The 25,063-nt window shown below is 44.4% G+C and overlaps 1 protein-coding gene and 1 long non-coding RNA gene across 2 annotated transcripts in view; one reads left to right on the top strand and one right to left on the bottom strand.

Moving 5' to 3' along the window:
- The window catches only part of CELF2 (CUGBP Elav-like family member 2), a 914,911-nt gene that overhangs the window by 226,806 nt on the left and 663,042 nt on the right, over positions 1–25,063 (top strand). The window lies entirely within an intron of this gene.
- Positions 12,306–24,775, bottom strand: LOC128326686 (uncharacterized). The gene is made up of 3 exons (XR_008308199.1): positions 24,696–24,775; positions 16,119–16,316; positions 12,306–12,812 (listed from the first exon to the last, which is right to left on the bottom strand). It is a non-coding gene; the product is annotated as an uncharacterized LOC128326686 (long non-coding RNA).

The raw sequence follows: 25,063 nt of genomic DNA, 5'->3' as shown, positions 1-25,063 counted from the left end.
GCTGCCACCCCTCAGGGGCTGCGCCTCGTGCCCCAAACTCGCCCCCTGCGGGGACGTGGCTAAATGTTTCCTGCATCTGGCATCAGATGCAGGGGCGGGGTCAGGGGGTTGCTGTGGCATCAGGACCCAGTTTGCCACTGGCCTCCCTCCGTCCCTGTGTGTTAGAACTGGAATATGATCTGCCACTCTTTGAGATAATGCATGGAATAATGCAGAACCTACCTGCCATCTTGGTTACCCGGATGCCTGTGATCATGTGAACCCACATGATAGCAAGAACCACAAGTTCCCTCACTGTGGGGAACCTAGATGTGCACTCAAGAACTGAAATTGGTTTATCACCCCTAGGAATGCTCCACCATAGGTTCACACAGCATCTGAACCCACACTCTTTGTGAACCCCTGGTCCATTCCAGGCAGGCTAATAGCCTGGTTCATTCCAGGCCAATCTGGACCAATGGCTGCAAGGTGGATGATGTAGGGAAGGCTTGCCAGTTGAAGGATTGTGCAGGCAGGCTGGGATAGCATCCAGGGCCTCACTGGGAGACCCAGACAGGGGTACCTCTGACTCCACTACCTCCAAAAAAATGGAAATATGTGACGGTTTGCTACACCAATTCCATTCCTACCATATCTCAGGCTGGGGAAAACACACAGGTTCCCCTCTGTGTGATTCTAATCTTGTAGGAAAATGCATTGTGACACCATCTTTCTGTACCTTCTCTCATCCAAAAAGAGAGCATGCCAATCTTTTCAATAAATAACAAGAAACAGGAGCACACAATATCAACCCCTGTGTCTGGTCTTCAGCTTTTGCCTAGTCAACAGAGCGGCACCTTCTGCTTGCTGTGCCTCAAAGATCTTGAGCTGCAGGACACATCAGCCAGGTCTGGATTAAAGTAATCTGCCCATGGCCTGTCCCAGACTTGATGACATCTGCTTCGAAGCCCCTTCTTTGCTAGCTCTATTGGTAGCTAAAAGTAGGTGAATTCTCAGTGGAGACAGGATTCTCTTTTTATGAGAATGCAAAGCTGCATTCCAAATAGAGGGAGAGCATTCCCATTCACAACATGTAGGGGAAAGAATTGAGACATTTAGTCTGCCACAGTTTAACATAGGAGCTTAATTTGTATTTTCAATGTTTATTTATAGGTAGAGGGTTTATTATGAACAGGATGTTCATCTGATCCGATGCAACGATGCAATTAAATTGCTGCTTGTTGAGACAGGTTTTATGGTGCTTATTAAAAGTAAACATAAATAAATTTTGGAGACTGGTGGATTCCGAAGCCATCTCCCGATGATAGGCTGGAGTGTTGCGACAGATAAAGGATGTTAACCCTTAGAACCCAACAGAACAATTGCCTAATCTCCAGCAGAGTGGATTAGCAAAGGACTGGTTGACATAATTTATTAGGATTTGTCTTTTTTCAAAAAGCTTCTGTCAAAAGTCCCTCACAAGAGGCTATTAAAGAAACAAAACAAGTCACAGATGAGAGGCAAAACACTGACACGGATTAGAAGTTGAGAAACAGACACAGAAACAAAGCAGAGCAGTGAAAATAAGATTGGTACAGAGGCGAAAGCACACACACCTCAAAAATGTTTAGGATGAGCTGTGTTGATTAATTATTTAGCATTGAAACTGCAGAGAACACGTATTTCTCCCTGTCTTGCAATACTAGAACTTGGAGGCATCTGAATCAAATTGATGGGCAGAAGAGTTAAAACAAAAAGTACTTCTTCACACAACATAGAATTAATTTGTGAAATTCACTGCTGCAAGATGCAGCTATGGCCACTAGCTACGATGGTTTTGAAAATACGTTAAGAGCATTTGTGAAGGAATTATTACATGTGAAGTCATAAGGAATGGCTTACACGTGACGCCCTGCATCACAGCTCCATAACGCTGCATCTCGCGGCGGCTGCGGAATTCAAAGCAAGCCCTGATACGGTTCTGAACCAGAGGATTCAGCAGCACGTCCACAGGTTTACCCATTGTCATGAATGGGGAACCTTCAGAAACACTGCTTCCACAAGCCACTGCTTTTTAAAGCCATCTAAGACAAATCGTATCATCACATCTTACAATGGTAAATGTCATAAATGAATTACAGGTTGTGAAGCACTCCCTTTGACACTCCTGAGGTCAGGGACGGAGCTATAACTGGGCAGACATATTCAGAGAACATGAGCTGTGCACCATCTGGGAGCCACCTGTAGCCACCTCCCTCCCACCTGCTGGCCAGCTGCTGCACCCAGCTGCTCACTCGCCAGCTGCACTTCCTCTTGCTACTCGCCACCTGCTGTGCTGCTTCACATCCTGCCAGCTGCTTGCTGGCTGCTTGCTGGTAGGAAGGAGAAGGGCCCCAAATGGGTGCTTCCTCATTCCACCTGGCCAGAACTTGGCTGCAAATGGAGGACACACATGTGCATCCTTCATTTGCAGCCAGTTCCAGGCTGGGAATAAGAAGGAATCTCCCATCCGGACCTTCCTTCCTTCCCACCACCTGGGAACTGGCAGGATGTGGAGTGGCACAACAGGCAGTGAGAAGTAATACAAGGCAGCACAGGAGAATTCCCACTGCCCAGGAGGCTGCCTGGCTGGTGGCTGAGATAATGGCGGTAAGGCTGCCAGTGATAAGAGGACGTGTGTGCACAAAGCACGTCCTTCAGCCCCCACCCTGTATGCAGCATGTGCAATCTGTCCATGGGGCTACCAGGAGTGGGGCCAACACAGGCCCACTCTCCCCTTGCTATACCAGTGCCTGAAACTATGGCCAGTCAATTTCATCAAGTGACACTATGTCGGAGTATTATCAGAAAATAAACATATTCATATAGTACACTCCATTCCAAGGGTGGTTGTGTTCTGTCATCAGGAAATCCATCCAGTTTGTTTGTTTTAAACGCAGATGAATCCAGACGCTTTCCTTGCTGCTGCTCGTTTTCGGTTTGATAACCTCAGATCTTCCCTGGGTTAATATGTATGCATATCAGCGATGATAAAAGCCTTCTGCAGTGGTGCATTATTGACATGGCTATCGGCAATGTGCAGATTTTTGTTTTGAAGCCTGACAGGTGGAATCAAAAGTTGGAGCTGAGCTAATATCTTGTCTGTTGTGCTTCTAAGACTGGAGGGATCTGAACATTCTCATTATTGATAACCAATAAACACCTGCAACTGAAGAATGCCGAGGTGTATGTACTATTGTAAATGAAAAACCCCAGACTGTGGACCTTCCCTTTTGTACAAGAGCGGCTCCCCCCACCCCACCAATTTGTAAATTGGAAGGTAATTCTGTAAATCGGAAGGTAATTCACTATAGGCCCTTTTAAAAATCCATCCTGCCTGCTTTTTCCTCTTCTTTGCCCTATGGCAAATTGGTGTGTTTTTTTAAAAGTGTCAGATCCTACTAAGCCTACCTTATGATGCAAATCAAACCAGCTTAGCTTCAAAACTGAAGGTAAAAGCACTTGCCATCTGTGTTAAAAGGCACCCAATAATTTAAATTGTGCAGTAACCATCTCCTTTCTGTACATACTTTGTGGGGTAATATGTGGAGCAGAAGAACCCATTGTCCAGTCCACTAGGAATCCTCTTGCCTGTGGGCTGCCCAGAGGCATCTGGTGGGCCACTGTGTGAAACAGGATGCTAGACTTGATGGGCCTTCTTGGGCCTGATTCATCATTGCTGTTCTTATGTTCTTATGTTAATTCAAGCTGGAGTGATAAATGGGGCAGGGGGCGGCAATGCCTTCCTAAAACCCTTGGATGCCAGGGCTGTATTAAGAAACTCCCTGGCCTGCTTGGAGGTGAAGTCAGGCTAGCAAAGAGGAGAGATGGTCTTGCGGTAGCAAGCATGACTTGTCCCCTTAGCTAAGCAGGGTCCACCCTGGTTGCATATGAATGGGAGACTAGAAGTGTGAGCACTAGAAGAGATTCCCTTCAGGGGATGGAGCTGCTCTGGGAAGAACAGAAGGTTCTAAGTTTCCTCCCTGGTAGTGTCTGCAAGATAGGGCTGAGAGATTCCTGCCTGCAACCTTAGAGAAGCCACTGCCTGTCTATGAAGACAATACTGAGCTAGATAGACCAATGGGTCTGACTCAGTATATGGCAGCTTCCAATTTTCCTATGTTCCTAAAGCTGGCAACAAGGTTTTGTGGGTCCCAGGGAAGATACTCACAAGATAAGCTCCCGCCCCGCAATCTTGTAGATGTGCCTCCCATGCACACATCCTTCTGTGCTGGTGGCAACAGCTGCAGCTGCACCTCCCTGCCCACTATTGGCATCCACTTGCATGCACCTCTTCCACATCCTGCTCAGCCACAGAACCTGGGAGGCCTGTGTGGCAATTGGGTGGTAGCCAAAAAGGTTCGCCAGTTACAGCCTTCTCTTGACCGGCAGGCCCTGGCAACAGTAACTCATGCCTTTGTTACCTCTTACTTGGATTACTGTAATGCATTGCACTCTACCTAGGGTTGCCTTTGAAAATGATTCGGAAGCTTCAACTAGTCCAGAATGCAGCGGCCCACCTCCTCATGGGTGGCTCTAGATTTGATAGTGTCACACCTCTTTTACGGTTGCTGCACTGGCTTGCCTGTTCGCTTCCAGTTCCAATTCAAGGTGCTGGTTCTCACCTACAAAACCTTTATGGGCTTAGTACCTGTATATCTCTGGGATCACCTCTCTCGGCCAGCTGTATCCCGTCCTGTGAGGTCTTCTCAGTTGGCCCTCCTTAGTGTCCTGGGTCCTGGTGTAGTGCGTGGTGCCTCGGCCCATATGAAGACCTTCTCTGTGGCCACCCCTCTTCTTTGGAACACTCCCCCCCCCAATTCGTTCCACTCCCTCCCTGGCTGCTTTTAAGACCCTTCTTAAGACCAGGCGTTTCCCCTTTAATAATTTGTTGTTGTTGTTTACACAGTCAGACAGGTGTTATTGACTGGTTTTTGTTTGTTTTTGTTGTTGTTGTTATTGATTGTTGTTGGTATTTCTGTTGTTCACCGTCTAGAGTCTTCGGAGGAGGCAGTGTATAAGAAGTTTCAATCAATCAATAGGGCTCCGCTGCAGAGACTCCTTTGGGAAGGGACTATAACTCAGTGTAGAAGCAGATGCTTCTATTCTGTGGATCATATTAAAATATGATCCCATATCTGATCCTGGCATTTGCAGTTAGGCCTGGGAAAGACCCCTGTCTGAAATCCTGGAGAATTAATTAGTGCAAGTTAGTACGGATGATACTAAGTTAGATGGACTAGTGGTCTGACTTTATATTTGTTTCATGTTTATATGACTTTTAGCTATACAGTTGTCTGGGACTGACAGGCATGGGGCGGAGAAGCAGGGAGACTCGTACTCCTGGTGCTGGCCATGCATGCCCAAGACTGTGCTTGCCTCGTCTGCCAGCCCCTCTTTTGGGCAACAGCAGGGATGAGGCATCCAGACGGGTGTCTGGCACCAGACATGGCCCTCATCAGGCACATTGAGGGCCGTGGGGGTTCCCAGGACCCCTGTGAGATCTTGAGATAGGACATCAGGAGTTTCAGCAATCATGAGATTTGCGGGGAGGGGGCTGCACTCATTTAAGGTAGGGCTGGATGATGATGGGGGCTGGATTTTGATGAGGGCACCCGTTGGCCATGGGCCCTGTGAGTCAGCTGGTGGAGGCTGTGCAGAAGGTGCTGTGACCTGCCCTCTCCCTGTTCTAAGAACTTTGAGGCTGTTTCATCTCCTGCCAAGGGCTGAAGCTCGGACACAGCTGCCAGGCCCCACTTACAGCAGTACTAAACCAGACATTGAATTGGGTAGGACGAGCATCCTTCCCATGATTGGAAACTGTGCGCTCTCCCATTTTGTGATCATGTGCTCGTAAAAAGCAAGGTAGGAGGTGAGGGAAGTGATAATCTGTGAGGCTCTCTCTGGGTAGCAGGGCCTTTCCTCCTACCTCATTAAGCAGCTGGGTACAGCTGCTGATTAGGATAAGAATAGCCCTGCTTGATCAAGCCCAAGGCCTATTAAGTCCAGCAACGTGTTTCCCACCGTAACCCACCAGTTCCCTCTAGAAGCCCACAGGCAAGACGATGGAGCAGACAATCATTTCCCCTACCTCCTACTTTGCTTTTTACAATCACACGATCACTAAACAGGAGCACACACTACTCCTGAATGTGAGTAGGACACTTGTCCTGCCCCAGTGCTGAACCACCCCTCTAGAGAAGCATACACATTGTGCAACTCCCCCATTCCTCTCCCCACTGTTGTACAACAGCCATTGCAAGATCAGAAACCTGTCCCTGAGGGTCAGCAATGTGTTTCTGAACCTGCATGGGAACACTTAGAACTGTGATGGCTCTTGTGCAACATGGTGTGTGCAGGGCAATAGTTAAGTTATGCAAGAGTTCTCATTCCACCACCCCCCCCCCCCAATAGTCTCTCAAAGTGTACATGCTTTGTTAGTCTGGATGTCCGCTGGTCTTTACATTTCCCCTACCTCTTTACATTTTCCCGATGGAATTTTGTGAACAATTTTATCATCTTCAGCCTCTTTGAGATATTTATTCAGAGTGGAAAAAACTTCCAAAAGGAAGGGGGGTGGGGAGAAAGAAGAGGCTGTGAAATTGAACTACGTTCAAGTAAATATCAGGGTAAGAAAGTCTAAACTCTGAAGCAAACACAGTAAATCTATGTACTTATTCTAGTGGATTAGGGACATAAGACAGGCAAAGAGCCTTCCTGGGCCAAGTGTTATTTGCTACACTTAATGCCCCGTGTCTTGCTAACCACAGAGAGCTGTGCTTCTTTTATTAATTACTTTTTAAAAATTGATTTTTAAAACTTCTGTATCATTTAAATATTGGCTTCAGTGGCAGGCATAAAATTAGCATTTTACTCGGCAAGTCTGGATGGTAAGCAAGAGCTCCATTTCTTTTCTGTTTTTCACCCATTTTTTTCTGAGTAGATTAAATCACTATGTGAGTGTTTGTAATACAGGGGAAAGCAAGATGGGCTTCAGCCACTTTTTCCATTATGAGAAGTTCTAAGCAGGACTACAATCCCCAGAAGCCCTCACCTCCTGCCAGCAGCTGCACAGACTTCCCAGGCTGCCCTGTGTCACTCCCTGCCCACCCCCTGAAGCTCCCAAGAATCGCTGCACTGCACCAGTGCTGGGCAGGCAGTTAAAGGGTCCCTACCATCAGCAACTACCTAGGGCACTTGCCCACAATCTGAAGACTCCTGGTGGTGGGAGAAGAGATTTCTGATGTCAGGAAACCTCCCTTTACTGCTGTGCACAGCCCTAGTAGTTAGGGTCTGGCGGGAACACATTTCTCTTTTGCTGTGGCAAACATACTTCTGGCCCCTTTTGCTTGCAGGGCTGACCCCATGAGACCCTGGCAATACTTCCAGCATAGGCACACATATTCCCTAGTTTGACCAAATTGACCCATATGTAGTTGTCTGGGCAGGTGTACATCACTCTATCAAGAGTATTAGGATTTTCCAGTAACTAGCCTACAGCAGATTAGAGAACAACTGACTAATCAGCACCTTTGCACTTTTCCATTGGTTCAGTCTCTTTGATGTCTGTTGCCCCTCCTACTCTCCCCTATGCTGAGAAGGTGGTTCTGACTCCTTTGTATAGCGATTGATTGCCTGCAACCAAGGGGAAAAAATTGAGAGGTGAGTACATTGATATTTTTCATTGCTGTCCAGGGGGCCTGAGCAGTTGAATAATTAGAAGAACAGCAGTGAAGATCAGGGACATATAAAACACCCAAGAGTAGAACATAATTGGGCCAATTGGATTTCTGCCTTTACAATCCACATGGGGTCATTATTCATGTTCAATTTGGGTGAGAAACGGGCCTTTTGAAATATCCTGACATTATTCATAGGGTTTATGAGTCAATCCTGGACCCAGCATGGCTCAAGTGTGATGAAACATTTTATACGCAAGAAGCCTTGAACTCTGCTTTATCTTGGGACTGGTACCAGGCTGAGCTGTGGCTTGAGTGTATTATTCAGGATGTCAGTTCAAGAGCAAAAGGCTGATAGTACTTTTTAAATGTATGTATTTTACGCTCCTTTTAAATAATTCTATCCCACTTTCCAACAAAGTAATCACGGAGATGAATGTAAGAATTGGTGGGGGTGGGGGACATGAAACTAGTGGGACCTGTTACAAAATGTTGCCGAGATTTATCTATTTATTAGAAGCATTTAATATACTGCCCACTCCAAAGACTCCATGCGGTGTACAATGACATGTACATAAGGTAACATTAAAAATCACAATCAAAAGTTACATTAAGAATAGCAAACTAAAATAAATAATGGAAAGGAAATAAAGTAAACTACAGGGCAAATGCCCAGCGGAAAAGAAAGGTTTAAAGAGCAGTAAAGAGGGGGCTAGACAAATCTGAAGGGGAAGAGAATTCCAGAGAAGTGGGGCAGCAACCGAAAAAGCCCATTTGCAGGTCCTAGAACCCCGAACCTCTTGAAAATCAGGGAACGACAAAAGGGCCATCCGAAATGATGTAACAGGATGGGATGTAACTGGATGGGAGAGGCAATTCTGTGGGTAAATAGATGCCAAGCCCCACAAGGCTTTGAAGGTAAGAACCAGGACTTTTAATTGAATTCAGAAGCGAATGGGTAACCAGTGCAGCGATGGCAGGAGAGGTGTTACCCTATCATATTTTTTGGCACCCATAAGTAGGTGAGCCGCTGCATTCTGGACCCGCTGAAGATCTCCAGTCCCTGAGAAAGAGTGCTCTTGTTCAGTGCCTTAGTTGTCCTGGAGCAGAAGTTTGCATTGAAACTCAGAAGTGTATCAGTGTCTTCAGTGTCCTTCATTACAAGGCTTGGAAGCCAGTGGCTGCTCCCATCCATCCTAGGTGTGGCTCCCTGATGAATTGTTTATTAGCCCTGTGCAAGGCTTTGGCCAAAGCCAAACATGCCCCACTGTCCACCCCCTAGCACTGTCCAAAGGTGACTATTCCCACCATGCAGTGCTGTGCATTTCCTAGTGTTGGGAGCAGAGACTCATTCCCACTCTTCTTACCCCATCCTGGCTGCCTCGGTCTCCCCTGCCTCACCATGGTGTTAACCCCAGGTGTGCAGGTTGGGGAAATGGTAATGGCCAGCCAGTGTGCCAGGGGTTACTGCAGTGGCAGGGCAAGGCAAGGGACAGAGAGTCAGCCAAGGCAGGGTGAAAACAATGAGAACATTTCCACCACTCTGCCTGACCCAGAGCACCTTCCTTATGAGGCAAGGCTACACTACCTGGGGCTATTTAGTTTAGAAAAAAGTTGACTGAGGGGAGACATGATAGAGATCTATAAAATCATGCATGGTGTGGAGAAAGTAGATAGAGAGAAATTCTTCTCCCTCTCCCATAACTCTAGAACCAGGGGTCATCCCATGAAATTGGTTGCCAGGAAATTCAGGGCCAACAAACAGAAGTACTTTTTCACACAACACATAATTAACTTGTGGAATTCTCTGCCACAAGATGTGGTGACACGCAACAAACTGGATGGCTTTAAGAGGGGTTTGGATAAATTCATGGAGGAGAGATCTATCAACGGCTACTAGTCAGATGCCTCTGAGTACCAGTTGCAGGGGAGTAACAGCAGGAGAGAGGGCATGCCCTCACCTCTTGCCTGTGGGCTCCCCAGAGGCATCTGGTGGGCCACTGTGCGAAACTGGATGCTGGACTAGATGAGCATTGGGCCTGATCCATCAGGGCTGTTCTTATGTTCTTAACCTGGACTGGCTGTCACTGCCGGACGGACCCTTCAGCTGATCCAGCAAGGAAATTCCTAATAATAATATAATTGTCAGTTTTGCATCAGATGCCAAGAGGATAGTCATCATGATAAACAACAATCCACCAACTGGTTAAAGGAGAAGGAAATATACAGAAAGAAAACATATTGCCATGAGCGTAATGAAAAGTTTGACTTTGTTTAGACTGAAGCAATTCTATTTTTCATTTATATACAGTAGCTGAGCCTATTTTGTGGGCTAACTGCACATGAATAATGTTTTATTAAAATGTATACCTTTACAACATTATTTCCAGGCTCTTGAAGTTTTGGCATGGGGGGGAAAGTGACTTAAAAGACTTGACACATGCTGATTTAGCATTTAGTTGGCAAACAGGATCTTCTGCTCTGTGCAGAAAACAGGGCTGGTTTTGCAATGCAATTAGTGCAAAATACACACAGACACACACTGAGATCAAGAATGCAGGAAAGCAAAACAATAACTCATGAATATTCAAAGCCCTGTTGTCTGTGCATGCACATCGGTGTGCATGTGTGAGCATTGTCCTGACATTTGGGGTTTATCACGTTCACTTTGAAAGCAATAATTGTCTTGTTACAGGTGACTAGAATGATATAATAACCTGCTAGGAATCCTACATGACATGAGTGGTCTGTAGAAAGGGAGCTGCTGCATCTCCTCAGGAGAAGAAGTGTGTCCTGTCCTTCTATAAGGAATGCATAGCTCGTTCTCTCAGCAAGGGAGAATTGAAGACTCCTTTCTTTAATATTCCAGAAGAAGCAAAAGAGCATAAGAAAGTGCTAATGTCAGCACATTGGTCCATCTAACTCAGTATACAGAACTCTGATAGCAGCTCCGTAAGCTCATGAGTGGAGATCTTTTCCAGTCCTGGTAGCTGAAGCTGGAGGGATCTGGACTAGTGTTCCTTGTACCAGGGAATCCCCGATGTTGTTGACTACAAATCTCATAATCCCCTGCTGCAACAGTCCTTGGTCATTGCAGCTGAGGATTATGGGAGTTGTAGTCAACAACAGATGGGACTCTCTATTACAGGGAACACTGTATCTGACTGCAGGTGATCCATCACCTAGCTATGTGCCAGGGTGGCTAGGCCAGGCTGAGCAGCCCCCTCAGGATATAAACCTGAAGCATATGTCCTCCTCCAACCATGCAGCCTGCTGTTGGAGCTGTACCTGGGTCTGGAGTGAAGTAGAAAGGAGTTCTGCTCAGCTGAACAGGCAGGCGGCCAGGTTCCTACTCTTTAAAGCTGGCATGGCCAATCGAGACTCCTTGCACTCTCTGCCAAATGCAGCGGCCAATGTAAATAGTCTCTGATTTATATTCTGTCACACTCTGACACATAATACTGGAAGACATGTATTTTCCTATGAACAAGAATAAGCATAAATGAAAACAGTCCATAAATAAGTTTGGGAGGTTGACATTATGCAAAAGCGAACCCAGTGAAGTGAAGGGAGTCTGGGCCTTACCAAAGCCATTCTTGTTTGCAATGCAGTCCCCACTAAGAGGGCTGTAGGACCCTTGGTAAAGTACCTACTCTGCATGCAAAGATCCCAGCTTCAATCCCTAGCATCTCCAAACAGGCTTGGGAAAGACCAGCATCTCAAGCCCTGGAGAGCTCAGAGTAGACAATGTGGAGCTAGATGGACTCGGTGTAGACCAGTGGTCAAGCAGGGGCCACTTTGGCAAAATAACTTCAGTGGGGGAGCTAATTCCCACAGTGCTGACCTCTGCACAGTACTATACTTTTCTCAGTGCTAGGAGGGCCTTTTAGGAGAGACAGAGCACTCCTCTCTAAAGAGCTTTATGAGAAAAGTGCTTGGAAGGGCTATGCTTCCAACACGCCATGCTTGCCTTTCAAGATGCTAGAAAGACTCAAGAGAGCTCAGTTTCCCTTAAAGGACCACCCACCCCCACCACAGGACTGGGCACAGCACAGCATGGTGAGAATGATTGTCTCCACATGGTGGAAAACAAAAAAGAGTAGTACTAAAAAAGAATGATGTAAAGAAGGACCTCGATATTCATGACAGTTCCGTTGCATGGTTGTACTGCGGATACGGAAACCAAGAATATCAAGGCATTGAGTCAATGGAGAACTGGAAGTTAGATTCCCAGGTGCTAGGAAAATGAGAAAAAAAATGCCATTTTTTGCCAAATGGGGTGTGTGTGTGGGGGGGGGAGTTTCTTACCATGCTTTGCTGCTCCCCCCATGTCATACTGTGTCCCTGGAATGCCCCAAAATCGGCTGAGAATCACAATTATTATTGTTGTTGTTGTTTTTAAAACGGGAGCCATTTTGTGGCTCCAAGAAACAAAATAGCGACTGGAAATGACCTCCACTGTCATTTCCGGCCACTTCCAACCCATGGATACGTGAGGTCAGCATGGTTTTTGGGGGGGGGTTTCCCACGTATGCCGAGGTTGAGTTTCTTTTAGCCCACCGCGGATACACAAATCCATGGATAACGAATCAGCAGATAACGAGGTCCTCCTGTACACACATACATTTATTTAGTTAGTTAGTTATTTAGCACTATATACAATTAGATACTGACAAAGTATGTACAGGAAAATATACTGTAATACAATGCAATAGACTCTAAAACCATATGCATAGACAATTGGACAAAAAGCACCATTGGCTGACATCTGTGCTCTGCAATGATCACAGACTGTATGAACAAACAAAGAAAACATGTAGTGCTAAGTTGCACATTTTGTGGTCTTCATCAGTTCCAAACTGTTTACAGCCAGAAGTTTTCTTAGACAGATAGTCTCAATAAAGAAACTTTCCCAAGTCTTCTAAAAAAGAGCTCACGAACAGTTCATGAATGGACATCAGCTCAACAGTTCATGAATGGAAATCAGCTCAATGATAGATGTATAGTTCAAACATAATGTAAAGCCTTCAAACTTACCCAGTTGCTTGCAAGTATCCCTCCAAGAATCAGGCCTGTATATGAAGCCTTATTTCAATTGTTAATGTAATTATCTCACTGTAAAAAAAAGACCCAATAAGTCTTTAGAAACCCAATTCTTTTAAGACCTCCTCAATATTTTTTATAAAAAGTTTAAAAATATTGCAACTGTTGTGCAACTCCTAGCATCCTTGTGATTGTGCAACACTAGTCTGGAGCAACTAGCCAGCACAACAGCTTTGTGATAGTGCAACATCATTCCACACAGCATGTAGCTAGGTTGCTGGCAGCCAGGGGACAAGCCACTGAGGCCACCAAGCACAATACTGTGTGCTGACCATACCCTCCCCCCTTACCAGGGGCATGGCTGGCACTAGGAAAAAACACACAGTGACCCCTCATCTTTCCAGATGGCAAAGCACTTTCTTCACCAACTAGATACTGCCCTTTTCTCCCTCAGCCGTTGCACATTCCTTCCCAGAGTTGGTCATGCTCTCTGTGATAACGTGATGATTGTGTGGTTGGCACATGGTAGCAAACCCAGCTTTGGTGTGGGGAGGGTGGGAAGCATGGTGGCAGGAAGGGAGATGGAGCGGGAGGTGAGGGGGCACCTTGGTGGTCCGTCCAGGCCCCCAGGCCAAGGGACTTTTGTTTCCCCCACTCTGCTCCGTTCTCCATAAGCTGTTCATTGCTCTAGATGCCAGCCAATGGGTTTGGGGTTTTCTTTTTTTAAGTATTGCCTAGTGACTCAAGGATAATTTTTTGAGTTGACAGGAAAGATTTTTGACTGGTTAATCCAACCAATGATTAAAGCTGCAATCTTAGTTCATGGGCATTTTCTAGGACACACACTAGGGCACATCAGGGATGTGGATAAACCATCTGATGTTTTTCTTTCTGCTGCTGACACTTGATATATCATAGTATCAAAAATATGTAATTATATGTACAAGCTTCTCTGTCTAAACATCATACTTTTATTTTAAAAACATGGAGATTTGAAAGTGTTCCCATCCTTTTTTTTGTACACCCCGATCCCCAGTTAGTCATAAACGACTGGTTAGAGTAGACTGCAGAGACACGGTTACAGGTGATAGCAGGAGCCTGCCTCCCTGTGCAGAACTGTCCTGAATGGTAAGCCACTAACACTAAGGGTTAGAACTTATTTCTAGAAGGGTAGAAACTTTGGAGCAAGACTTGGGATCAATAAGAGATGATAGGGAGAAATTACTAGACCAGATGGCGTTGCTAGAGCTGAGACAAAAGGAGCGCTTTGTGAGGTTTAGAGGAATCCCAGAAAAGACCGGGCAAGGTATCAAAAAAGTGCTTAGGGAGGAACTTGCACTTCTTTGGGGAACCTCAAGCAAAGAGATGCATAACCAGATTGATTCAGCTTTTCGTGTAAATTCTGTATATGCCACAACGAACAAGAGATTCTATGGTTCAATTTAACTCAAAATCAATCACAGAGCAGATACTGCAAGCACATTTTGCTAAAGCCCTTACTATTGAAGGCCAACAGGTTAAAGTTTTGAAATAAATACCATCCAGGAACTTAAGGAAACGTAAGGATTATAAATTTTTAACAGATGCCTTGAACGCCAAAGGAATACATTTCAGATGGGAAGTGCCTGAAGGGGTCTCCTTTTTTTATAAAGGGAAGAGGAATAGGTTTACAGAGCTCCTCAAAGTGCAAGAATTTTGGCGTAAATACAAAAAGACTTTAACTCCAGAGCACCCAGTGCCTTCAACACATAATTCCAATTAGTCAAAATGGATTACAAAATAGTCTCATGGAATGTCAATGGCTTAAATAATAGAACCAAAACGGCAAAAAAAATTCATTTTCTTAAAAAGCAAAATTTGGACATTATATGCTTACAGGACACACATATTAGAAAACAAGATAGAAAATATTTGGTTAATAATGCCTTGGGGCAAGAATTCGCTTCCTCTGACAAAAAAAAGAGGGGTAGTGCTTTATGTGAAGCAACAATTTGAATCCAAGTTAATTTTTAAAGATGAAGAAGGTAGGGTGGTAGCTTTGGAAATTATAGTTTCTGGACTTAAAACGGTGATAATCGGAATCTATGCACCCAATTTTTAAAAAAGTAGAATTTTATAAATATTTAGAACAGAAGATGGCTGAGTTATCGAATGCTAACTTAGTCCTCTTGGGAGATTTTAATGGGGTTGTCTCTACAACTTTAGATAGATTTGTTATGTTTTCAAGATAAGGGCTGTAAATTTAAAAATCTAACTGAAGTTCAAAATTTGGTTAGTAACTGGTTTCAGTACCATCAGTTAAAAGAAATTTATAAGAAGGATCTTAAAGCTGGATTTGAGGATCAGATGTTGAGATTTGAAAAGGAGTTGTGTGAAAATGATGAAAAATTAGTTTCTAGGATGTATAAGTTGTTGCTTTTGGAGGAGACAAGAGACAAAGTGGTTAAAACGACTATGATAAAATGGGCTCAAAATGTGGGTAATAATATAGAGATGGCAGCTTGGGAAAAATTATGGAAAACTGATTTAAATTTCACTGCATGTTATACTTTAAAAGAAAATTGTTATAAGATTATGTACAGGTGGTATCTGACACCGAAAAAATTAGCATTAATGTATAATAATGTTTCAAACAAATGTTGGAAATGTGGACAATGTGAAGGAACCTTCTTCCATATGTGGTGGTTGTGTGGGAAGGCAAAGGCCTTTTGGGGTATGATATATAATGAGCTGAAGAAAAAATTTTAAATGACATTTCCTAAGAGGCCAGAATACTTCTTGTTGGGAATAACGCAAGGAGAGTTCTCTAGAAGAAATTTAACTTTTTTTATATATGCAACCACGGCGGCTAGAATAGTATATGCGCAGAAATGGAAAGATAATAAAATGCCTTCAAAAGAAGACTGGTTGATAAAAATTTTGGAATATGCAGAGATGGCAAACTTACAACACTTATAAGGGACAAAACTTGGAATGTTTTAAAGAAGATTGGGAACCTTTCTTAATTTACTTAAAGAACTATTTTTCTAACAAGGACCTTTCAGCAGGGTTTGAAATTTAGTATCACAGCAGGTTGGGGTAGGGTAAAATCGAGTATATATGTTTTGTAATATTATAGCAATGGCTTATATGTATAGTTAACAAGAACCGTGCAGACTGGTAAGCGGGAAGTCATTATTTACTTAATTAAGTGTAACTTGATTGCTAAGATATTGTAAACATCAATAAAACTTTAAAATGGTTTTTAAAAAAGAGAGAAGAACTTATTTCTAGGTAGCCAGGGGTTCACAGGTATTGGAGTTGCCATTGGCTCTCTCCAACAGGAAGGGCTCTAAAGGCTTCCTACTCAGGTTGGGACTTTGCCTGACGCATGCTCACCTTTTCTGACTCTAGCCCCGCACTTGATCTTCTGACTGAGCACTAACTCCTGAGCCTCCTGGCTTCCGCTTGATGGCCATCAATGAATTGGTCCTGATGGATGCCCATCTAGGCAGGTATGCATGGCAGGATCAATGAAAGTTGGAGGGCATGTTTCCTCAGTTGGGAAATGTTTTCTCCTCTCATGGACACCTGCCTCTTTACAAACAGTTTGGAAAAGGAGTAAAGTTGTTACCAAAATTGGGGTCTATTCAAGGGGATCCAAAATGTCCCTGAACAAACACCCCCCCCCCCATCTGCACTAGTTACACTGCCATTTATTTTATTTTTTTGGACAGAAGTTATAGGTGAAACCCCTAACTTTAGAAGTAGCTCACTTTAGAAATACCTTGAACCAGGGGTTTTCACATTTGAGCCCCCAGATGTTGTTGGACTACAAATGCCATCATCTCCTTTAGCCATTGAAGCTAAAGATGATGGGAGTTCTAGTCCAACAGCATCTGGGGACCCAAACTTGAGCACCCCTGCCTTCGATGTATCTCTGAAGATTCCTTTCTTTTGCCAGCTTACTTAAAACTGGCCCTGCTCCTGGGGCATGCTCAGTGGCCCTGTGATTATTGTAAAGCTGTTTAGATACTGGTAGATAAATCAACATCTTTCTCTGGCAGTAAGAAATAAAGGAGGTATGGGGGCAAAGAATCAACAGAAAGCTCAATACCACACTGACAGCTTTTGATAAAGCAGGATGTTAACATTTCTGACTTCCACAGACTTATGAGGATCGCCATGAATTTAAAAGAGAAGCAATGTTTAACCTATCAAACCCGAATGTATTTCCCCCGCCCCTCAGACCATGAGATCAACCCTTTTTCCAAAGTATACAGCTTAGGGAGGGCAATCTATTGCTTCAGTGGTCTAATGTTCAGCCAAACCCTATCTATTTCTTTTCCAGAAAAATTCCTTGCTCTGCTTGCAGTTCAGCTGAGGGTCAAATTCTGATGTCTGCAGTGTTTAAATTCAGCAGTTCCTAAACTGTGTGCCAGAGTGCACTAGTCTGCTGTGAACTAAGTGCTACCGTGCACTGCAAAAAATAAGAATAACTGGCCCTATACATCCCCAGCACAGTACCTCCAGTGACGGTTGCTGGTGTCTATCTTATGTTTCTTTTTAGATTGTGAGCCCTTTGGGGATAGGAATCCATCTTATTTATTTATTATTTCTCTGTGTAAACTGCCCTGAGCCATTTTTGGAAAGGTGGCATAAAAATCGAATAAACAACAACAACAACAACAACAGATGAAACAGTGGACCACCTAGTCAGCTGTTGTAAAAAGATCACACAGACTGATCACAAACAAAGGAATGACAAGGTAGCAGGGATGATACACTGGAACGTCTGCAAAAAATACAAGCTACCTGCAGCCAAAAATTGGTGGGACCACAAAATTGAAAAAGTTGTAGAAAATGAATATGTAAAAATATTATGGGACTTTCGACTACAAACAGACAAACATCTGCTACACAATACACCAGATATAACTGGAGAAGAAAGAAAAACAAGTCAAAATAATCAACATAGCAATACCAGGTGACGGCAGAATAGAAGGGGGGAAAACAGAAAAAATCACAAAATACAAAGATCTACAAATTGAAATTGAAAGGCTGTGGCAGAAGAAAATAATCCCAGTAGTAATTGGTGCCCTAGTAGGTGCAATTCCAAAACATCTTGAAGAGCACCTCAACACCATAGGGGCCACAGAAATCACCATCAGCCAACTACAAAAAAACTTTACTGGGAACAGCCTACATTTTGCGGCAATACCTATTACAACAACATTGAGAACAAAATTCTGGCATCCCAGGTCCTTGGGAAGGACTTGATGTCTGGATAAAACAAACCAGTCAATAGCACCTGTTTGACTGTGCAAACAAGAAATAATAAAATTAAATAATTAAAGGTTGTTGTGCATCCAGACTACTGACCTGCAGAAGAAAGACCCTACTGCGTGTCTCTTCCAGAACAAGGCAGAAAGAAAAATCATCCTACCCAGCAGGAGCATAGCTCACATTCCAGCTCTCCCAGCCGCCCACCTTGTGTTTCATTGACACATGATCGGCAGTCAGGAGCTCTCAAATTAAGGTACCCTGTTTCCCCAAAAGTAAGACCTACCCCGAAAGTAAGACCTAGCAGTAATTTCTGATGTACCGCTAATTGCTCTAGTGCATTTTTTTGAGGCTAAAATTAATATAAGACACTGTCTTATTTTCGGGGAAACACGGTAGGAGGTTTTTCCTACCCTAATGTCAGTTGTGTGGACTGCCATGTCCTGAAAAGGGCTTAGGTTGTCATACTCAGAAACTGCAGCTACCCTGTTTCCCCGAAAGTAAGGCCTACCCCGAAAGTAAGACCTAGCAGTAATTTCTGATGTACCGCTAATTGCCCTAGTGCATTTTTGGGGGCTAAAATTATTATAAGACACTGTCTTATTTTCGGGGAAACACGGTAGTAATATTCAGAAACTACAGCTAGTGCAAAATGTGGCAGCTAGGATTTTATACGGAGTTGCCCATATTACACCCATTCTGCATTGGCTACCAGTTTGTTCCGGGTCCATTTTAAAGTGCTGTTTTTGAGCCCTTAACAGTTTTGGCCCTGGATATCTGAAGGACCACCTCCGCCCAAGGGTTTCTGCTCACTTGGCAAGATCATTGGAGGGGGTTCTACTCTGCATGCCAATGGTGAGGGAGGCTCACCTGCTGAGCATGTGGGACAGGGCCTTCTCGGTCATTACCCCCAGGCTTTGGAATGCTTTCCCGGCCAGCATCTGCTCCTCGGTCTCCATTACAGCTTTTAGAAAACACATAAAAACGTGGCTCTTTACCCAGGCTTTTCTATGAGATAAGTGTTTGTTTTGTGTGTTTTGCTGCTGCTGCTCTGTGTTTTGTATTTACTGTTTTATTCTATATGTTTTTAAACTTTTTAAGTAGAGATGTATTATTTTTATATTTAAATTTAATATTTGTACTTTTAATTGTGTATTGTGTTAATTGTGCATTAATTCATTATATTTCAAACCGCTTTGGGATTATTTTAATGAAAGGTGGTATATAAATCAAACAATTAAATAAAGAAATATAGGCCATGTATGAGTAATGTTTACAATTTGTGTAAGCTTTGAGCAAAGTACGCCACAGAATTACCTTGTTAGAATCCTCACAACTAGCTCGTAAGATAAGGAAGTTGTATTATCCCCGTCTCGCAGCTGGGGCTGAGAATAAGTGGCTTGCTCAAGGCTACCTTGTGAATCTGTGGAAGGTTTGAACTGGGCAAGTACTGATTCATAGCTTGGTCTCTTAGTCACTAAGCGATATCAGCTCCTGAGTTTAATGTGTGAAAATAATGTCTGCAAGGCCACAAGAATGCTTAACATTATTTATTTGAGGTCTGAGGGTTTTTTTATGTTTACTTCCCTGTTTACAGGCAGGAAGTTGGGTTAACAATCGTGTGTTGTTTTTTCCTTCCCCAAAGTGGGGTTATTCATGATGCCCTTGATTTATACTGTGTGGCCTGAGTAGGAATGGATGTACATCAAATGGATAGCTGATGATGTAAAACCAGGACAAATCTGTGACCCTGGCAGTATCTCTTCTCTATACAACCAGAAGTGTTAAAGGCTGCTTTTGTTCCCCCCCATGTTGTACTCGGTTTGACCCATGCCTCCCTTAAATGGTAAGGAAAGGAACAGATTGCATTTGTGTCAGATTAGGTCTTTCTTTAAAAAAAAAAAACAAAAATCAGGCAAACACAAAAAGCCCTTTGTTTTCCTTCTTTCTGTTGCTGTGGGAAAATGAAGCAGCATAGTTGCTGGTTCAAGGAGTACATCTCGGTCTATCATGGATAATCTGAAAAGGATTCTTTCAGGCTTTGGTCTGGCTCCGTGGCAGCCTGCAGCCAAGGGAGGAGACCCTACTGAAGAGCAGAAAATGAGGGCCAAAGTGGCTGGAGCCAACAAGGTCAAAGCAGGCTGGGGCCGAGCGCTGCAGTACAATGATGAGGATCAGAAGGGCCAGAGGTAGAAAACATAGTTGAAGATGGGTAGGATGGCCAAGGACCTATTCATGCAGGTCAGGTGAGGTGAGGCAAGGCAAGGCTGTTTCTCAGCTTAGTGATATTGCTTAGGCTGAGAAACCAAGTCTGGGGCATATGGGATAAGCCAGGGCCCTATTGATCCCTCAGGCCACCTGGGCTGAAGAGATGTAGTCCCCATTCCAGCCTTTCTGTAGTTAGTGCTGCAGTGAGCAGCCCGATAAATCCCTCTGCCTGGAGCACTTATGGTGTGACACAGAGGGAATATTCGCATGACCGCACAGGCAGGTGTGCGGGAAGGCAGGGCTCAACCTACCTAATTTAAATATTTTAAATTTTGTACACTGCCTAGAGATATACATATCAGGTGGTATAGATAGATAGATAGATAGATAGATAGATAGATAGATAGATAGATAGATAGATAGATAGATAGATAGATCGAGCTATCCATGAAATGTCTAGGTACTCTTCACTGTGCCACGCTATCCCATTTGCTTGCCCCCAGTTTAAGAACAATTTTGGGCTGATTTATTTGTTTGTTTGTTTGTTTGATTGATTTCTATACCACCCTTCCAAAAATGGCTCAGGGTGGTTTACACAGAGGAATAACAAATAAATAAGATAAACAAAAAGGATCCCTGTCCCCAAAGGGCTCACAATCTAAAAAGAAACATAAGATAGACACCAGCAACAGTCACTGGAGGGATGCTGTGCTGGGGGTGGATAGGGCCTGTTGCTCTCCCCTGCTGCTAAATAAAGAGAATCACCTCATTAAAAAATGCCTCTTTGTCAAGTTAGCAGTGCCTCTAAAAGGTGCCTCTTTGTCAAGTTAGACAATACTTTTCTCCTCAAGAGGGATGCACTGACAGCACACCTCAAACAGTGGGAGTAATACCAATAGGTCCTCTGTTGGTGAATTGCTAGCAGGTTGCAACCCCTGCTGAGCAAAGAGGCACCTCTTAAATGTGTTGATTCTCTTATATTTAGCAGGGGGAGAGCAACTGGCCCTATCCAACCCCTGTACAGCATCCCTCCTGTGGCTGCTGTTGGTGCCTTTATGTTTCTTTTTTTAGACTGTGAGCCCTTTGGGCACAGGGAACCATCTCAATTGTTTGTTTGTTTTCCTACGTAATGCGCTTTGGAAATGTTTGTTGAAAAGTGGTATTTAAGTTGTCGTAGTAGTAGGTTAGTATAGAAAGAGGTGATCCTTCAGATACTCTGGTCCCAGACCATGAAGAGATTTGACAGTTAAGACCAGCTTTGAATGGGGCACAGAAGCAAATTGATAAGCAGTGCAGCTGGATCCTTGTTACTGCTACGGATATTTATATACTGCTATTCAACAAAAACTCTCGAAGCACTTTACATAGAAAAATAATCTATGTAACTGGACTGATATGTCTGGAATGCCTCATACCAGATGATAATCTGGCTGCTGCATTCTGAACCAGCTGAAGGCCCTGAACACTTTTCAGAGACAGCCCTGTGTACAGCATGTTACAATAAACTAATCTGGACTTGGCAATTTACCATCCTCCTTGCCAAAATGTTTATTGACTTTGTCTTTGGGGACTAAATGAAATGTCCTGTGAAGCCTGTGATTAGCACTGACAGACTTAGCTTTTCTTTTTTAAAATAGCCACCAGATTGCCTTTTCCTGCAAATATCGACCCCAGCAGGGGGAGGGGACTTAACCCTCATGCTGGCTCGATGGGTCCCCTGCAGCCACTCTCTGGTGATGGAAAAAAGCTCCAGTTGGTGGAGATATCTGGTTGGAGCATATGGACCTGCCTTATGGGCTGGTTCAGCAGCAGGGGTTTTGTGTGAGTTCTTTTCATTATAGCTAAATGGAACCTCCATGTGCAGCGACAGTGTGCCTATGCATACCGGTTAGTGCTGAGGCAAGCGGCAGATTGTGAAGTACCTTCATGAGCTGAGCTTCAGTGATGGGGAGCCCATTTTAAAATCTTGTCTCTGGGCCCACTCCAACCTTGCTACGCCCCTGTCCCTGCTGTAGTCTATCTAATAGTAATATTTCGTGTTCTGTTGTTTGGAACTCTGTCCCAGTGGGGATTCTGTAGGGAGTGGGGAGGTGGAGTCGGGATTAAAAGGGAGGGAAAAGAGAAGCAGAAAATAGAGTTGTTTCTGGAATAACGTCTTCGTTAAATCCACATAAGATTGTTTTGTGTTTATGAGGGAAGCAGTTATAAAACGCTCCCCCCGCCACAAATATGACAGTCCTGATTTGAAGGCTGCCAGTCCTGCTGCTGGTTTTTTTTGTGTGTGTTTTTTTAAAGTCCCATCAGCACTAATGATAGGCTTAACACAACATCTAGTTTGGCCCTTCCTTGTCAACATGTACATTTGATTGACTGCATCACATTGTCACATCATCCTATTCACTGTGTGATTCTCTCTTGGGTGGGACCATCAAAGAACCGAATCCAGGAAGAAGGGAGAAATGGCAGTGAGAGAGGGTAAGAGCACTGAAGCAGCCACCATCACCATAGGGAGGCATGAAAGATGAAGGTGAAAATTCTTACACTCCAGAGTCCATCTTGTCCTTCTGGCCACCACATCTCCTTCCCCTCTCCTCTCTATGACCCCTTTCCGTTAACATGTGAGGGGGTGATTCATCAGAACCACCCCTTTACACAAGCTAAAAACTGGCTGCTATATCCCACAGATTAACTCATTCTGGGGGCCGTTCTGGGGGCATCTAAAATGTACATTCAAGTTGCTGCACAACAGGGCTGTTGTGTTCACACTTGTAGTTGTGCAATCACACATTGCAACCTGAATTGCATTGGGAATAATGCAAGTCACATTGCGATGTGCAGTTGCCCAACTGTAAGTAGTTGCGGGACGGCTCTGTCGCACAGCAGTGTGTGTTTGTGTTATATAGCAATAGCAATAGCACTTACATTTATATACCGCTCTATAGCCGGAGCTCTCTAAGCGGTTTAGGTATCCTTGTGGTCAGAGGCATAACTAGGGAAAACGGTGCCCGGGGCAAGCACTGAAATTACGCCCCCCCCCCGCCGCCGCCCCCCCCAACATACATCTGACTGACACACATGTTTCAGAAAACTTTTATTTTAAAAATTTAGAAAATTACAAAAATTACCAAAAATTTCAAAATGCACTACATACTTAGGTTTTTCCTCACAACAACCCTGTGAAGTTGGCTTGTATCTCAAACATCAGAATTATGATGCAATGATTATTATTATGATTATGATGCCCCTCCCTTACGGCACCCAGTGCTGGATGAGCAATGCCAATGGGGGCGTGTGCGCCGGGACCGTGGGAGGGGGACTGCTCTGCGCAAAAAAAAAAAATCAAAATAAATAAATAATTTTTTTTTCCGGCAAATCAGCGGGGGCACTTTTTGGCGCCCCCTGCCAAGTGGCGCCCGGGGCACGTGCCCCCCCTGCCCCCCCTATAGTTACACCTATGCTTGTGGTATCCTTATGGATGCCTGTAGCAGCATCTAAAAGTAGCCACCTCCAACATGATGGGGGAGGAGCATCCTTGCTTGTCAGGAAGGGAAAGGACATGCACACTCATAGAACATGCATGTCCTTATCATATTTGGTGGGCCATATGGATGGTATATTGTCTGAGAGCTAGCCCTAAGTGTTAGGGGCCACCAGGGGCGTAGCAAGGTTGGAGTGGGCCCAGAGACAAGATTTTAAAATGGGCCCCCCCCCCAAAGTCCAGGGCCTCCGCACACCCCAGGCCCCCAAGGATTTAAGTCTGATATTCCAAAATAAGTATGCTGCCTGCAAATACATTTCACTGAATACACACACACACGTCACAATATATAGTGATATACATTGAGTACTATACATTTGTATTACTTTTAATGCCTAGAACACACTAGAAAGATGAATTATTAAAATGGGCCCCTCGCTGCAGATTAGCAAAGGAGACTTTCAACCATGCAGGGTGAGCCTATGTTTGTTTTCTCAGAATTCTGAACAAATTCAGTCAAGTTCGATTGCAGGAGGTTTTTCACAGGAGGCTTTTAAAGCCCTTTAAGACACATCTCCTCTGGAATGGAGGTGCTGCATTCACATGTTGGCCAGATTTACCCTGAAGTCCCTGCAAGTTATTGGGGAGCAGTTCACACACAAGAAAAATAAAATAAAAGCACAAGACATGCTTCACAGTTCTCACTCAGACCTTCTGGGTTGCAAAACAACTTGAACATAAGTGCATTTATAAATGAATGAATGAATAAATAAAATTAATAAAATACTGTTCCAGAAGTTTTTGCAATTTTCTGCCATGACACAAGCCACTTATAGGACTTTTTAGATAGTGTTTTTTTAAGTCAGCAAATTTTCCAAGCTGTTTCAAAATAAATATTCAGAGACTTCTCGCCCCCCCCCCATATCCAAGCCCTATGGCAAGCAGATCCCTATATATGGGGGTGGGTGGGTGGGAAAGGTAACCACAAAAAGGAGTTCACACTCTACCTGGCAAATGCTGGTCTGGGTTAAGCAGGGCAGCAAGGGGTCTTCTGCTGCAGAGAACACTCTGGCTGCCTCCTCCTTCCTGGCTGGCTTGGGCCCTACTCGAGTTCAGGCTTCACTGCGGCCTACACGGAGGCCTCCGTGGAAGCCCCGCCCACCCGCCGATCAGCTGAGAGGCGGGAGAAAAGGAGCTTTTTGCAGCTTGCCTGCTGCTTCGATTGTGGGCCAGCAGAACAAGCAGGAGAGACGGCGAAGAGGGCAAGTGGCTGAGAGGCTATGGGGCTGGGCAGGGGGCAATGGGGAGTCACATGAGGTGCCTCTGGGGTGCCCCTCCAGGCAGTGGGGCCCCCAGACAACTGTCTCCCCTTGCC

Source organism: Hemicordylus capensis, chromosome 5, assembly GCF_027244095.1.
Source record: "Hemicordylus capensis ecotype Gifberg chromosome 5, rHemCap1.1.pri, whole genome shotgun sequence".
NCBI classification, from domain to species: Eukaryota; Metazoa; Chordata; class Lepidosauria; order Squamata; family Cordylidae; genus Hemicordylus; species Hemicordylus capensis.
The sequence above is the reverse complement of the archived record's forward strand: the minus strand, read 5'-3'. Positions and strand labels throughout refer to the sequence as shown.